The 16,504-nt window shown below is 44.9% G+C and overlaps 1 protein-coding gene and 1 long non-coding RNA gene across 2 annotated transcripts in view; one reads left to right on the top strand and one right to left on the bottom strand.

Annotated features, from left to right (window-relative positions):
- Positions 1 to 16,504, bottom strand: part of LOC134446315 (alpha-1,6-mannosylglycoprotein 6-beta-N-acetylglucosaminyltransferase B-like) — a 207,429-nt gene that overhangs the window by 53,975 nt on the left and 136,950 nt on the right. The gene's annotated exons all lie outside the window — the stretch shown is intronic.
- Positions 1,211 to 1,891, top strand: LOC134446324 (uncharacterized). The gene is made up of 3 exons (XR_010034397.1): positions 1,211 to 1,229; positions 1,319 to 1,381; positions 1,517 to 1,891. It is a non-coding gene; the product is annotated as an uncharacterized LOC134446324 (long non-coding RNA).

Below are 16,504 nucleotides of genomic sequence, written 5' to 3'. Positions count from 1 at the left end.
ACATCTGTAGTCATATGAATAGCCAGGCTGAGAGGAAAAGTCACCTGTAGCCATATGAATAGCCAGGCTGAGAGGAAAAGTCATCGGGGGCTCAATTTATCTTCAGAGAGCCAACAGACTTTGCCAGCAAAACAAACCAACAGCCCAGTTGGCAGCTGACAACAGCAGCTGGGGGTTTAATTGTCCATCTCATGATCATAAACTACCAAACTACCAAAACAAGCTAGTGTAGCAGGTGACACTTTCTGCTAAGTCGTTGTGCCCTTCCCAGCTACCTCCAGTAACAAGGAGGCGGGGCGACTACAGGGCAATTAACCAATGGCCACTAGATGCATCTTTTAAAAACCCTGAGCCAACAGCATGGTAGTTCCTGCTGCTTTGGTGTGTGTGCCAGATTGGCCACTTTGGCCACACACATGGGCCTCAGGCTAAGGCCTAGCTTTGATGTAGCCACCTTGGGCCTGCTTACAGACAGGACAGCAGCCGACCAGAAGATGGAAATCTGGGGAACCTTCCTGGCCAACTATCCCCACACCTACCTCCTCCATTAGTCATGTCAGCTGAAATGTGGTGCCCCTCCTTGACTGGCCTTGTGGTTGGCGCCCCACAGGTTGATCGGGAGCCGCTCCTAATTTGAACTGCTTGTGTGGGGTGTGTCAGGAACGTGACTTAATGTACTGGCTTGGCCTACTGACCAATTGCCATGGGAAAGGCTTGGATAGCGGCGTGTCCACCACCGGGTCTCCAGTTCGGATAGCGGCGGGTCCACTGCCGGGTCTCCAGTTCGGATAGCGGCGGTCCAACGCCGGGTCTCCAGTTTGGATAGCGGCGGGTCCATCGCCGTCTCCAAGTGTCATGTTTTTATTGTTGTAGATCACTGGGTCCCCTCTGCATCAGGGGCTGGGCCCACTGGCTTTGTCATTTCTCCCGTTAAGGGACACTGACTCCTTCGAGTCAGTTTTAATTCATGGTTGTAAAATTCCATGGTGAACACTGTGGTGGCCTTGAGTTTGTCGTCGGGGCGACGACAAGCAATTGGGGGGTGGATTGTAGCAGGTGACACTTTCTGCTACCTCGCTGTGCCCCTCCCAGCTACCTCCAGTAACAAGGAGGCGGGGCGATTACAGGGCAATTAACCAATGGCCACTAGATGCATCTTTTAAAAACCCTGAGCCAACAGCATGGTAGTTCCTGCTGCTTTGGTGTGTGTGCCAGACTGGCCACTTTGGGTATGTTGTGTTTTTGTCCTTTCAGTACGTTCATTCATTTCTTTATTTTGTTGTCTTGTGTATTGACTGTGTGTTTATCTGTACTGTAGCCACACACATGGGCCTCAGGCTAAGGCCTAGCTTTGATGTAGCCATCTTGGGCCTGCTTACAGGTATGTTCTATGCTCATCTAAATCTTGTCAAGTGCAGTTGTAAAATGCTAACTTGAACATGCGGAAGCAGATGGTTGATGTAAACATGTGTGAGCTTAGCTGTGCAGTTTACATGTGATTGTTTTTGTTTTTCAGGTAGCATGGCCTTTAATCCTGTACTGCTCCCAGTGTAGGTCGTGCTGCTGTCTTGTCTTGTCATGTGTTTTTGTTTTCTTTTGATTTTGTGTTAACTTACTGTCTTGTCTGTTTAGTTTCATTTTTTTTGGCATAACTTCCAAGGTAACATCGGGTTTTATCTGGCAAGGAGCATTAGTTTAGAGGGTGGCTAGTCATATACTAGTGTGGTGCATTTGGCACTTGTTTGCTGTGTAATCCAGAATGTTTGCTGTGGACTGTTTTAAGTCATGGGTTGCTGTGATGAAGGTACACTTTCCAGTAGCATGCCCCCTTTAGTCACTGTGAGCACTTGCCAGTCTCGTCCCGAATAAATAAAAGAACTACCTTTTTGTGTTGGAATTCACGTCTCCTCATGTCTTTTCGAACCTGTGTGCCTTATGATACTATTGCTGGTTTAAGTCAAAGTATTCTATAGTCTGGGGGTGAAACTCCCCCAGTGGCGTAGTCGTGCAACTACAAGATGGGTTATTATTTTGGGTAATTATCAAACCTTAAAGTCCACTCTGCTACACTAGCACAGCACACCGTTACTACCAACATGAAAACAAGCTAGCACAGCACACTGTTACTACCAACATGAAAACAAGCTAGCATGACACACCGCTACTACCAACATGAAAACAAGCTAGCACAGCACACTGTTACTACCAACATGAAAACAAGCTAGCACAGCACACTGTTACTATACCAACATGAAAACAAGCTAGCACAGCACACCGTTACTACCAACATGAAAACAAGCTAGCACAGCACACCGTTACTACCAACATGAAAACAAGCTAGCACAGCACACCGTTACTACCAACATGAAAACAAGCTAGCACAGCACACTGTTACTATACCAACATGAAAACAAGCTAGCACAGCACACTGTTACTACCAACATGAGAACAAGCTAGCACAGCACACTGTTACTACCAACATGAAAACAAGCTAGCATGACACACCGCTACTACCAACATGAAAACAAGCTAGCACAGCACACCGCTACTACCAACATGAAAACAAGCTAGCACAGCACACCGTTACTACCAACATGAAAACAAGCTAGCACAGCACACTGTTACTACCAACATGAAAACAAGCTAGCATGACACACCGTTACTACCAACATGAAAACAAGCTAGCATGACACACCGCTACTACCAACATGAAAACAAGCTAGCACAGCACACCTTTACTATACTAAAATTGTCCTTCAATGCCAACGTATACTTTTGATTATTGTAACTGTAAAAAACACAATTTTCAATTGTTTGTCAAGTGAATGTATGATAGCCAAGCCAAAACTAAAAAAATAATATATATATTTTTTTTTGCAGTTTCAGTATAGCAAAAGTATCCGTTGCACTGAAGGACAATTTTATGTTGGACATCTTTGACCCGTTTTATGTGTCTATGGTGGTGCTACACTGATGCAGCATACAGTAGTCTTCACGAACTGTCTTTCTGAGTTTCGTTTCAGAGTAAGGTTGTGTAAAATAATGGTAATACACATACACACCATACCAGAGACGGTGGAAAGACAGTTAAAACCTAGAAATTCTTTGCCATACTTCTGGTCCAACTATCGAAAGGAAGTCTATTGAAGTCTTTTACTTGACGCTGGCATCATCCATATGACATAACACTGTCATAAAAGTGTCGTAACGCAGTCATCCGAGTGTCAAATTAGTCATCCGAGTGTCAAATTAGTCATCCGAGTGTCAAATTAGTCATCCGAGTGTCAAATTAGTCATCCGAGTGTCAAATTAGTCATCCGAGTGTCAAATTGAGAGAAGCTGGAAAGCAGATGAAATCATAAAAGGAGGCCTACCTGTTTTCACTGGAATGTAAATGTCCACAAACGCACAGTTGTGTTTGTAAACAACCTTTGATGTATATACTATATATGTATATTTAGCTTTCTAGTGGGGAAATAGTGTAATCTACCTTATCGGAGTGTTCACCTAACACTAGGAGAACAACTATTATCACATTCTGATCGTTCTCATCAGCCAAAATTCAATATGCTTCAATAAACTTGTAATGTGTGTGCGTGTGTGTGTGTCTGCGTGTGTGTGTGTCTGCGTGTGTGCGTGCGTGCGTGCATGCGTGCGCATGTGTGTGTGTGTGCGTTCAACACATTTCCCACTCGGCTTCATTTCAAGCATGGCTGCAGAAAAAATTGCGCCGACTGACATTAGTTTGACCCTCTTTTGAGTATTTCATGCGGCTAACAGAGAGAACTTGAAATTTAGGACAAGAGTGGCATTGAGAGAGAGCGAGAGAGAGGGGGGGGTGGAGAGAGATCGAAAGAGAATGACAGAGAGAGAGAGAGAGAGAGAGAGAGAGAGAGAGAGGGAGAGAGAGAGAGAGAGAGAGAGAGAGAGAGGGAGAGAGAGACAGATAGCTTTTTGGCCTTTATTATTATAGGACAGTATGAGAGTAGACAGGAAATGATTGGGAGAGAGAGACGGGCAGGGCCGAGAAATGACCCCGGACAGACTCGAACCGGGGTCCCCGTGGTCATCCAAGCCCAAATGTGGGGGGCTTAGCCACAGCGCCACCCCCCCCTCCTTTTTTTTTATAGTATATGTATACATCAGAAACAGCAGCAAGCTGCCGCCCTTAAAAGGCTTTGTTGCTCAGCAACAGTGATAATGGGTAACAAACAGTCCATTATAAGCTTCACATTCCGCAGGCTGAGAAAAGCCAAGGACAGCATATCGAAACAATCATTTTGCCTCCACAATAGCGATACAAACAATATGGATAATTGCTACCTACACTAATTATAAGATCCCTGCGTATACAACACACCTACACAATATTGTAGTTTAGGAGGCAATTTAAAATCTGTGCCTGTGTGACAAAAGGACACCAACACTTCAAGGGCAGATCCAACAACAAGCCAAGTCCCAAGAATACAGAAACTTGTATTTCTCTGTGCACATATACAACTGTGCAATAATACTCACTAGGTAAATAAAAGATCCAGTAATTCAGAAAGTCATTCAGAAGCATGCACAACAAAATATGTTTTCTTTGAGCTGTGATGCACGTGAAATTGAGTCATACTTTTACAAAATCAATCAAATATCCATGAATATTTTACACCCAAACTCCCTTTGTTCTAGATGATCGTCACATCTTATTTAAAAAAATAAATAAATCACGTTTTCTTCATGTTCTTCCTTTTTGACATTTGAAACTGCTTAAAACAGACTGTGTGTCACTTCACAATATTTCACAATGGTTTGAAGTCCGCTTCAAAAGACAGTCAGCCATACTGTATGTTCATATCCATCAGCCATGCATACACACATCACTACATCCATCAGCCATGCATACACACACACATCAATCCATCCATCAGAGCAGGTTCAGGAAACAGCACATGGCAGGTACATGTTGGCAACAAGCATTTAAGTGACCGGTGCTGGGAAATGGGCCTGTCATCTCCTCCTCTCTTTATCATTTATCGGGTCTCTTTCTGTCTGTCTGTCTTCATTTCTATCTCTCTTCCATTCCTCTCTCCATCCATAGTCTTCATGTTTGTCTGCGCTGTATCAGGCATATGCCAGCACGGAACAGAGTCTCTTTTCTCTCTCTCTCTCTCTCTCTCTCTCTCTCTCTCTCTCTCTCTCTCTCTCTCTCTCTCTCAGATACATCTGTAATGCTCCAACTCTCTCATTGTCTCTCATTCTGTATCTCTGCCTCTATCATTCTCTCCTTCTCTGCCTCACTCCCTCTTCGTTTCTATCCTTCTGGCCATTGCTCGCCGTATGTCTTTCCCCTGTGAAATCTGGAACTCTCATATGTGTTGCACACGGCACGCAGCTGCGGTCTGTCTGTACTGTGTCTGCAGGGTCCACCAGACGCCAACTGAAAGCCGACTGAAAGCCGACTGAAAGCCGACTGTTGACTCCATCAAACAGTCTGGTGAAAGCTAAGATGAATCCGTCTCCACGGAGGGTGGCAGATGGTCTGATCTTACTCTGTCATTTAAATTCATTGGAGTTCCGAATTCAAATTAAAAACTCCTATTGTGCTTTATTAGCATGACTGTCATGATATAGTGTCGCAAAAACCTACAAAAAAAACAAAGCAAAAGTGAGAACAGTGTTACCTTAACCAATCAGTAACAGACTTCGCAGGTGAGTTCTGCATCACCACTCTCAACTGTTTGCTGATTGGCTAAACAGTGAGCTAACCGGGCTAAGAGGGTTTCGCCAGACTAGGTGCGGAGCTAATATCTTTGGGTGGAGTTCATAGGATGGTGTCGCCAGGCTAGGGGAATTAGGGAAAGATCGTTAACAAGAGCGTTGATCAAGGGGCACTGTGGCAAAGAGCAAGAGAGTGATTGGCTCATCACCGCCTCTTGTAATTTCTGCAGATGCAGACATTTTAAATCAGGTTTCACATGCTGACAAATTAATATCAGGTTTCGCATGCAGACACTTTGAATCAGGTCTCGTAGACCGAGCTGAGATGTGTTCTAGATTGCACATCGAGACCGTGATCATTTGCAAAAAGAGGAAATGCACAAAGACAGATGATTTTCAACACTCACACATCACTCATACCTGTGAGCACACCAAAACATTATGCATGCATACATTGGAGTGCTACATTTGTCCTTTCCTCTTGCATACATATTTCTGCGTGAAACCATATTAGAACTCATAATAAAAAGTGGCACATTCTGTAGACACACTGAATAATCAGAGCATCAAGTGCATGATGAGAGCAAATCACACCTGCAATGTACCTATGGTAACACAAACACATCTAATTTCGTGTGTGTGTGTGTGTGTGTGTGTGTGTGTGTGTGTGTGTGTGTGTGTGTGTGTGTGTGTGTGTGTGTGTGTGTGTGAGGTCAGGTGTGTGTGTGTGTATGTACGTACTGTATGTTCAAACAGAAACACATCTACTGCCTACAGTACTTCTCCTAAGTCAGTGGTTCTTAACCTGGGGTGCACCAGAGATTTCACGGAATGCATGGCATTTTGTTTGTGTTGAGGTTTTGACCAAAATTCTGCTACCAAACATTATAATTAGGCCGAATCAAAACCATATTAAGACCTGTTTTGCCCCCTATGTCAATGAATCAAGGTATTGATTAATGTCTCCAGCAAGACTCTTTATTCACTTAAAATCATTAATAATTTTTAGTGCGTTTACAAGTGTAGAAGTTTGGGTTGGGGGTGCACGACACAGATAAGAGGGTGCTTTAACAAAAAAGGTTAAGATCCGCTGTCCTTAATCACACGTCATACATCCAGGCACGCCAATATATATAGTAATAATAATAATAATATAATAACACCCACCAAAGAGAAACACAAACTTGCAACAAACACTTTCTCTCTACCTCCTTCTGTCTCATGATCACTTTAAGAGGTGGGTTAGCAGGAGGGCGCTTGGAAGCAGCAGTTGTTACAAAAATAAAGAAAAAAATAATTCAATATCAGCTATCTTCTTTTGTTCTTGTTGATGAAAGAAAAAAAAATGAGAGTCTGAAACTGCCTTTCTGTCATTTCTATAGCGAGGCACCAGGCGCACAAATGGCCATTTTCTTTCCATTGTCCCATTTCTGTATTCAATATCCACATACACACACAGTATACTACACACCCGCACACACACACACACACACACACACACACACACACACACACACACACACACACACACACACACACACACACACACACACACACACACACACACACACACACACACACACACACACACAGTAAATAATTCATCTGGTACGCTGTCAGCATTCTTCCCGGCCTCTCACCTTTTTTCTAATGAAGTCTCTCTACTCTGCTAAAATGGTGCTCCAGGACATATGCATTCTAGAGGTGTCTACAGAGAGATTTCATTTAGCTCCTTCAAAATGACTTAATTTTCTGCAAGCGAGGAGGAGGGGTGGTGAGAAAAAGGTGGTAGAAGAGACAAAAAACAGAGAGAGAGAAAGAACAAGAGAAAAGAGTGAGATATACACTGAATATTTAGACACAATATATATCTTTCTCCCACCTGCGTTCTCACCCCACTCGGTCCTGCGTTCTCATCCCCCTCTGCACCTCTTACTGCTTTCCAACTTTTCTTCACCCCCTCCCTTTCTCTACCTGACGCCGGTGATGGGGGCGGGAACAACAGGAGAAGCAAATGAGTAGAAAGCTATTAACCCCTTAGCGCAGCACCTATGATATAACCTTAAAATATAACCACTAAAATTGTAATGTCTATGTCTTAATCTGTTATTTAAGGTTCTCGGCACTGTCATAGCAATGTTGTTATGATGTAGTTGAGTATTTTCTGCAAATAGTGAAAAGGCCCGTCGGCGACCCCATCTGCAGTAAGAGGCTACGATTAGGGCGTATGACATCTGAACTCCACTGACTGTCTGTGTGTGTGCTGCAGGGGCTGAGGGGAGACAGAGAGAGTCAGAGGGACAGAGACGGACCTTTTAGGGTGCGCGGTGGCTCAATGGCGTACCATTATTCCGGTGACACGAGTTCGATTGAGTGTGTGTGTGTGAGTGTTTGATTGATTGAGTGAGTGAGTAAGTGTGTGAGAGAGAGAGAGAGAGAGAGAGAGAGAGAGAGCGAGCGAGCGAGAGAGAGACAGAGACAGTGACAGTGACAGTGACAGAGACAGAGATGAGAGAGACAGAGAGAAAGAGAGAGAGAGAGAGAGAGAGAGGGAGAGAGACAGAGGGAGAGACAGAGACAGAGAGAGAGAGAGAGAGAGAGATGGTTTTTTAATACATCTCCAGGTAGGGTAGGTGGGGCCCACTGGCTGCTGTCCAGGGTCCTGAATGCTCAATGCATTCATATGCTGCATGCACTGCACGTGTTTGAGTGTTTTTTGTGTGTGCAAGCACGGGAAGGAGGGAGACAGAGAGAAACAGAGAAAGAGAAAGAGAAAGATAGAAAATGAGAAACAGAAAGAGAGCGTCCAGCTGCCTGTGGTGTCAGACCTCTTGGGTTGGAGTCCTGCTGAGATGTTCACCAGACTGCTGCTCACTAATGACCCCTCGCCCACCACAGGAGGCCAAGAGACACACGACAGGCTCTCTCACTCTCTCACACACTCTCTCTCTCACACTCTCTCTCTCTCTCTCTCTCTCTCTCTCTCTCTCTCTCTCTCTCTCTCTCTCTCTCTCTCTCTCACTACGCACATCACCAACAGCTAGCCCCTGACATTCTCGCTCTTACATACTCATCTCTAATTTCATAAAGTCAAGACCTACTATAGCGCAGGGAGTAGGGATGCACCGATACCGATACTGGTATTGGTATCGGCTCCCGATACTGCTCATTATACTCGTACTCGTTCTCGTACTCGTCAAGCACTTGCCGATACCAGCTATGAGTACTACTATTACTCAAAACAATGCAAAATCTTGTCATGTTCTGTGGACTTGAAATCGGCATGGAAAAAAGTGCCACCTCATACATTTACTAACATTTAAATCTGCAAGGAAATGGACAATAAAAATATCACAGGTGGAAAAAAACAAGGCCATGCATTTATTTTCATTGTATTTTGGTGGTAAAAGGTATCGGTATCGGCAAGTACACACATTAATGTACTCGTACTTGGATCGGTTTTCAAAAAAGTGGTATCGGTGCATCCCTAGCAGAGAGACTATACTGCCCTACAATTTCAGAACGCAGTATAATTCGAAATGGCAAACTGAGAAAAAAGGCTTTAAAGTTTCCTTTCTGGCCACGCAACTGTGTCGGAGGTAAAGTGATGATGACACTTCCACATAAAACTTTTTTATGGTGGAAATTTATGCACACAAGAAAAAAGTAAAACAAACAACATTCTCATTACTTTTTAACTGAAAAATCATTATACTGTTGTGGTATTACTGTCTACACCAAAACCACAGTGTCAATGGAGAAGTGCAGTATATTGCGCGTTATACTGCGTTCTTGGCTAGTACGACGTAACCTCCTAAAACCAAAAAGCGCAGTATAATCAGTTTTTATCGGGTTTTTTTTTCTGAAACAGGACCAAGTTGGACCAACATTTTTAACACAAGAAAAAGATGGTATTTTAAAGCCAATTTCTGGTCTAAACCCATTTTCGACCATTTTCAAGATACTGCGTTCTGATATTGTAGGGTAGTATAGCCCTTCTTATTACCTAATTGACAGTTCTACTAATTACCTTCTATGACATAGACATAGACAAGTCAGACTGGCACTCTCCAGATCATATCCTGCTCACCTTTGCCAATGGAGGTGAAACACATGAAACAGATCAAAAGAATCTTGACATCAAACACAAGACTTGCAAACTGAGTGTGTAGACTGCTGTTAATTGCAGCTCACAAGAGGAAGGGAGAGATCCTCTTATATATAATATAATCCAAGTCGAGTTTTAGATGAGACACTGCTTCTGGATGTGTGTGCAGCTTCAGAGAGAGAGAGTGTGTCACAGTAGATGGGACTCCATCAAGGCTGTTAACTGCACCCCCCCCCCCAAATGGGATGGAGAGATACCCTAATCCAAGATTCAGATTAGCTGACGCTTCTTGATGTGTGTGCAGCTTCAGGACCTTGGACAGCGGCCACTGGACCCCAACTTCAAACTGTAACTCCACATGCATGGAAATGTAGTGTATGTCCATGTGTGTGTGTGTGTGTGTGTGTGTGTGTGTGTGTGTGTGTGTGTGTGTGTGTGTGTGTGTGTGTGTGTGTGTGTGTGTGTGTGTGTGTGTGTGTGTTTATGTGTGTGTGTGGTTCAGATTATCTCCGGCTTCTTGATGTGCTTCAGGACCCTGGACAGCGGCCACTGGACCCCAACTGACTCCACATGGTCAGATTATTGATTCGGCTTCTTGATGTGCTTCAGGACCTTGGACAGCGGCCACTGGACACCAACTAACTCCACATGGTTCAGATGAGCTGCCGCTTCTTGATGTGCTTCAGGACCCTGGACAGCGGCCACTGGACCCCAACTAACTCCACATGGTCAGATTATTGATTCGGCTTCTTGATGTGCTTCAGGACCTTGGACAGCGGCCACTGGACCCCAACTAACTCCACATGGTCAGATTATTGATTCGGCTTCTTGATGTGCTTCAGGACCTTGGACAGCGGCCACAGGACACCAACTAACTCCACATGCATGGAGGACTTTTCTCTCATGCCGACCAGCTACACAACGAATAATTTGGTGGCAGCAAAAAGCCTCTAGCGGTTCCCAACCTTTTTTGGCCCGGGACCCCATTTGACATCCCACATTTTTAAGGACCCCCTACACACATATTTTCTTCGGGATGGAGAGAGAAGAGAGAGTGTAGTAGATTGGACTGCTGTTAATTGCAGCTCACAAGAGGAAGGGAGAGATCCTCTTATATATAATATAATCCAAGTCAAGTTTTAGATGAGACACTGCTTCTGGATGTGTGTGCAGCTTCAGAGAGAGAGTGTGTCCATCAAGGCTGTTATCTGCACCCCCCCAAATGGGATGCAGAGATGCCCTAATCCAACATTCAGATTAGCTCCGGGATGCAGAGATGCCCTAATCCAAGATTCAGATTAGCTCCGGGAGGGAGAGATGCCCTAATCCAAGATTCAGATTAGCTCCGGGATGGACAGATGCCCTAATCCAAGATTCAGATTAGCTAACGGGATGGAGAGATGCCCTAATCCAAGATTCAGATTAGCTCCGGGATGGACAGATGCCTTAATCCAAGATTCAGATGAGCTGCCGCTTCTTGATGTGTGTGCTGCTTCAGGACCCTGGACAGCGGCCACTGGACCCCAACTACCTCCTCATGGTCAGATTATCTCCGGCTTCTTGATGTGCTTCAGGACCTTGGACAGCAGCCACTGGACCCCAACTACCTCCACATGGTCAGATTATGATCCGGCTTCTTGATGTGCTTCAGGACCTTGGACAGCGGCCACTGGACCCCAACTACCTCCACATGGTCGGATTATTGATTCGGCTTCTTGATGTGCTTCAGGACCTTGGACAGCGGCCACTGGACCCCAACTAACTCCACATGCATGGAGGACTTTTCTCTCATGCAGACCGGCTACACAACGAATAATTTGGTGGCAGCGAAAAGCCTCGAGCACAAGTGCTAATATGTGTGGACACACACGCCAGAGATAGAGAAAGAGTTTCTTTATTTTTGCATCTTTTATGCATACATTTATCTGATTTAGGCATTTTGTGCTTTTGATTTACTGTAGTTATTTATTTAACTGTGGCAAGTGGCAACACTGCTTCAGTGAATCGTACAAATAAAGCTACCCTTGAGAGAGAGAGAGAGAGAGAGAGAGAGAGAGAGAAAAGAGAGAGAGAGAGAGAGAGAGAGAGAGAGGGAGAGAGAGAGGGAGAGAGATGATATACGGGCTGCTGGAACAAATTGCCTCATTTTATATTTTATATTTTATACTGCACAACTTCTTCAGCCTAATCTCTGTCCTTTGTGGTGGCAAATGAAATAAATGTATTCAGAAGGAACAGCGCTCCAGGGAAAGGCATATAAAAGAACACACCTCACACACAATCAGTCAGTTAGCCTGTTATGGAAGGCGACACACACACACACACACACACAGAGGGAAGATAAGAGGGGGGAGGGGGGTGCTAGGGTGAGAGAGCTAAGATAAGGCAGTGATTTGCTTGATCCTCATCTTATTCCATCTTTATAGTAGGCTCTACTCTGCAGCAAAAACACATTGAATGTAGCATCTGAATCATAGGCTTAACTTGGACACACAAGTCTGTACATTTCAATGTGTAGTGCATCCCCACCTCCATCCCCTTCTTCTCCTGCTGCATTCTGCTAAAATATACAGTCCAGTGCATCCCTCTTTCTCTTCAATACAGTGCATCCCTCTTTCTCTTCAATACAGTGCATCCCTCTTTCTATACAATACAGTGTATCCCTCTTTCTCTCCGTACAGTCCAGTGCATCCCTCTTTCTCTCCGTACTACTTCCTTTCCTTTCCTCTTCCTCTGCATTGCTGACTCAGCACAAGTTGCATGAGATGTGTATGTGCATTCAATGTGCCATGTGAAGCACTGCACTTAGGAAGACATTCCCAGAGGCCCCTGCTGCAGCTCTACCCACAATGCAACAGCATCTCCAAATCATATTAACCCCATAGCAGTAATGGGGGAAAGCGTGACTGATTAAAATGCTAAAATGAACCCTATAGCAGTAATGGAGGAAAGCGTGACTGATTAAAATGCTAAAACGTGGATTAAAGTGAATGACTGAGGAAGCAACTCCTGGCACACTGCTGGTCTGCCAACAATACAGTGACATCTCAAAGGAACTAACCACCAATTACATGGAGAAAAGAAAAACATGGATACACATGGATAGCAGAGGAAGAAGTTCTATTGTACTGCATGGCTGTCTGCGTAATGCCAGAGTGGTTTATTTACATAATGGCTTCCTGGCAGATGACCAAGATCCCTTAAGAGTCTACTGCACTGTGGGGTATTTAGCTCAGGTGAGGTTGTTTTTTCCTTATTCTCTTTACATTGCAAACCATTCCACGGTGGAGAGAGCAAGAGAGAGCGAGAGAGAGACTCCCAATCTCTCTCTCTCATCTGTGTGTGTGTGTGTGTGTGTGTGTGTGTGTGTGTGTGTGTGTGTGTGTGTGTGTGTGTGTGTGTGTGTGTGTGTGTGTGTGTGTGTGTGTGTGTGTGTGTGTGTGTGTGTGTGTGACCGTGACAAGTGGAGTGGAACTAAACATGAGGAAGAGCTGCAGAGCTGCAGAGCTGTGGCTGCAACGACCATTTACAGGTCAACGCTTCACAGAGAGAGATGGCTACCCCAGACACACACACACACACACACACACACACTCACACATACATGCACACATACATGCACACACACACACAATGTGTGTGTGTGTGTGTGTGTGTGTGTGTGTGTGTGTGTGTGTGTGTGTGTGTGTGTGTGTGTGTGGGCGAGACCTGGCTGTGAATGAGAAGGTCAAGTGAATAGGCCTGTATCCAAAGAAAAAGGCAATTGCCTGACAACATACAACATTTAGGAATTACACTTTCAAATTCCTGACAGTAAAACACATACAATTCAGATAATAACCATAGACAATGCTTGCTTGGTTCACACCAGACCATACCACAAGTTAGATAGTGTCTGTAGACCGCCTACTGATTTCTCATAGAGAGGAGTGGTTTACTAGTGCTAACGGCCATTTATTTGCTGTTATCATTAAGTGCTATCATTTGGTCTATATGTAGCCCATAGCCAATTGTGTCAGGTACTGTATATTGAAACAAACTGAAAGCTTCCGTTTGTCAAGTACTGTAATACACGTCATCATCTTTCCACCCCTCCCCACTTGCTGATTGGCCCCCAAGATCTAGTTGCCTCGCTGAGGGATAGAATCCATGCAAGCTTTTCAGACTGGAATGTGCAAAGCAACATAGGATTTCCCAGGCTAAGACAACACAACTGATACTGTGTAGGCAGCAGTGGCTTAAGCACTCATTCAAACCCAGATTGTCGGTTTTTGTCTAGATCCAGCCCATTAAGTAAGGATAAGGTTAATAAGAGTGTTTTCCACACCTTCATATATGGCTAGATAGCGCTGCTGCTTCACTGCTTTGCTCAAATCCTCCAATAGCCTGCATCCTGCCACCTCTCTCTCCTCCAATAGCCTGCATCCTGCCACCTCTCTCTCCTCCAATAGCCTGCATCCTGCCACCTCTCTCTCCTCCAATAGGCTGCATCCTGCCACCTCTCTCTCCTCCAATAGGCTGCATCCTGCCACCTCTCTCTCCTCCAATAGGCTGCATCCTGCCACCTCTCTCTCCTCCAATAGGCTGCATGGTGCTCATGTACCCTCCAATAGGCTGCATGGTGCTCATGTGCCCTCCTTAATCAGCCCCCTGGTGGCCAATTAGGTGCAGACATCGGTCGCCCCCTCACAACCAATGACCATCTCAGTGCTCATCTGCCATGAGCGGCCCCAATTATGAGCTTTAACAACGTGTCTAGCTGCACTGAGGGAGCATTGGGGGCCAAGAGAACAGAGAAGAAAGTGGAGGAAAAACAAGGAAAGAGTGGTGACAGTGAAGGGGATGAGAGCGAATAGGGTGAACAGAGAAGAAAATGATGAAAAAATAAGGACAGGGTGAAGACAGGGAAGGACAACTGCAGACGACAAGGAGTAAGAGAAGGAAGGACAAGTGGAAGAGAAGAGAAGGCAGCAGAGATATGAAATAAGAGAGAAATCAACTAAATAGAAAAGGGAAGAATTGTGAAGTGAAGTGTGAGAGGTAAAATGCAAACATGTGGGAAGGATTGAAAGAGGAAAATAGAAGAATGACCGACTTAAACCATTTAAGCCTACAGCACCTGCAAAAAAGTCTGCTGAACTCCTGAGCCCTTTTTGGGAAAGGGTGCCCTCTGTCTATAAAAAAAATCCTAAATATTTCAGCCTCCGAAGCACATGGAAAACATGAAATAAGTTGCATATAAAAGCTAAGCTTAAAACACCTAAACTTATGGTAACTTCATTGCACATTTCAGATAAATACCTGACACTACAACTCAAAAAATAATCACATAAAATTCCAACCAACACCTTCTTTTACTATCCAGCACCTTGGCTAACCACACTGTTTCTTCACAGACAGCTTGACAAGTTATTGTAATATGTGCTTTTTATCAGTCATATTCTCTCTCTCTCTCTCTCTCTCTCCTCTCTCTCTCTCTCTCTCTCTCTCTCTCTCTCTCTCTCTCTCTCTCTCTCTCTCTCTCTCTCTCTCTCTCTCCGCCTCACCATGTCCTCACCATGTGCTTGTACCTAAAACATCCCACAATCCAGACAGGCTCGGCCCCGCCTTGGCCAACCGGTAGGGGTACTCGCCTGCCATGTGCCTGACCCGGGTTCCATTCCCAGCCCGGGTCATTTGCCGACCCCTCACTGTCTCTGTCCCAATTTACTTCCTGTCCACCTCTCACACTGTCAAATAAAGTCGAAAAAGACAAAAACATCCCAAAATCCAGACTGGATCAAATATAGTCCAGTAACTGTAGAAACAGTCTGTCTGCTCCAGCTCATTGTCCGGCCTCCCAGTCTCACCTGTCAGCAGTGTACCAGCCCCCCCCCCAGCCTGTCAGCAGTGTACCAGCCTCTCTCTCTCTCTTTCTCTCTCTCTCTCTCTCTCTCTCTCTCTTTCTCTCTCGCTCTCTCTCTCTCTCTCTCTCTCCAGTATATATCTCTCTCTGGCCTCCCAGCACTCTCAGCAATGTACCTCTCCGTGTGATTTGTGAGCGAATGCCCTTTTCACACTTTTCACATTGAAACCGGTCCATTGTGGAGGTTAATAATGATGTCTGGGGATGATTGAATAGTGGTGGCCGTCCAGCGTGATTACTGTCACCCCAGTACTGTCAAATTTCTATCCACATCTCCATTCTATATTGGGACCACATCCCCATATACTTTGTGTTTATGCAAAAAACAACACCCTGACACACTCTGTCTCAGCAGCCTCGGCAGCATTGTATTTTCCTGCTGTGATTTGTGCGCATACATATCCACGTGCCCTTTTCACACGGCCCCTAACTGCCTGAATGGAGTGTCCCTGACTGCCAGCAAGCCATTGTGGAAGTTAATAATAATGTTTACTGTAGTAATGCATGAATGGTGTCCATACAGTGTGTTTACAGTCACCAGAGTCAGACAAACAAGATTGAGTTTTTTTATGAGGAACCAATCTTGGAATAGCAGAATGGAATAGAATGGAGGTTCTCTCTTGTTCATTATGCAGAATGGCCAAAAAAACACACACACACACACCTGCACACACACACACACACACACACACACACACACACACACACACACACACACACACACACACACACACACACACACACACACACACACACACACACACACACACACACACACACAAACC

Source organism: Engraulis encrasicolus, chromosome 1, assembly GCF_034702125.1.
Source record: "Engraulis encrasicolus isolate BLACKSEA-1 chromosome 1, IST_EnEncr_1.0, whole genome shotgun sequence".
NCBI lineage: Eukaryota > Metazoa > Chordata > Actinopteri > Clupeiformes > Engraulidae > Engraulis > Engraulis encrasicolus.
The sequence above is the reverse complement of the archived record's forward strand: the minus strand, read 5'-3'. Positions and strand labels throughout refer to the sequence as shown.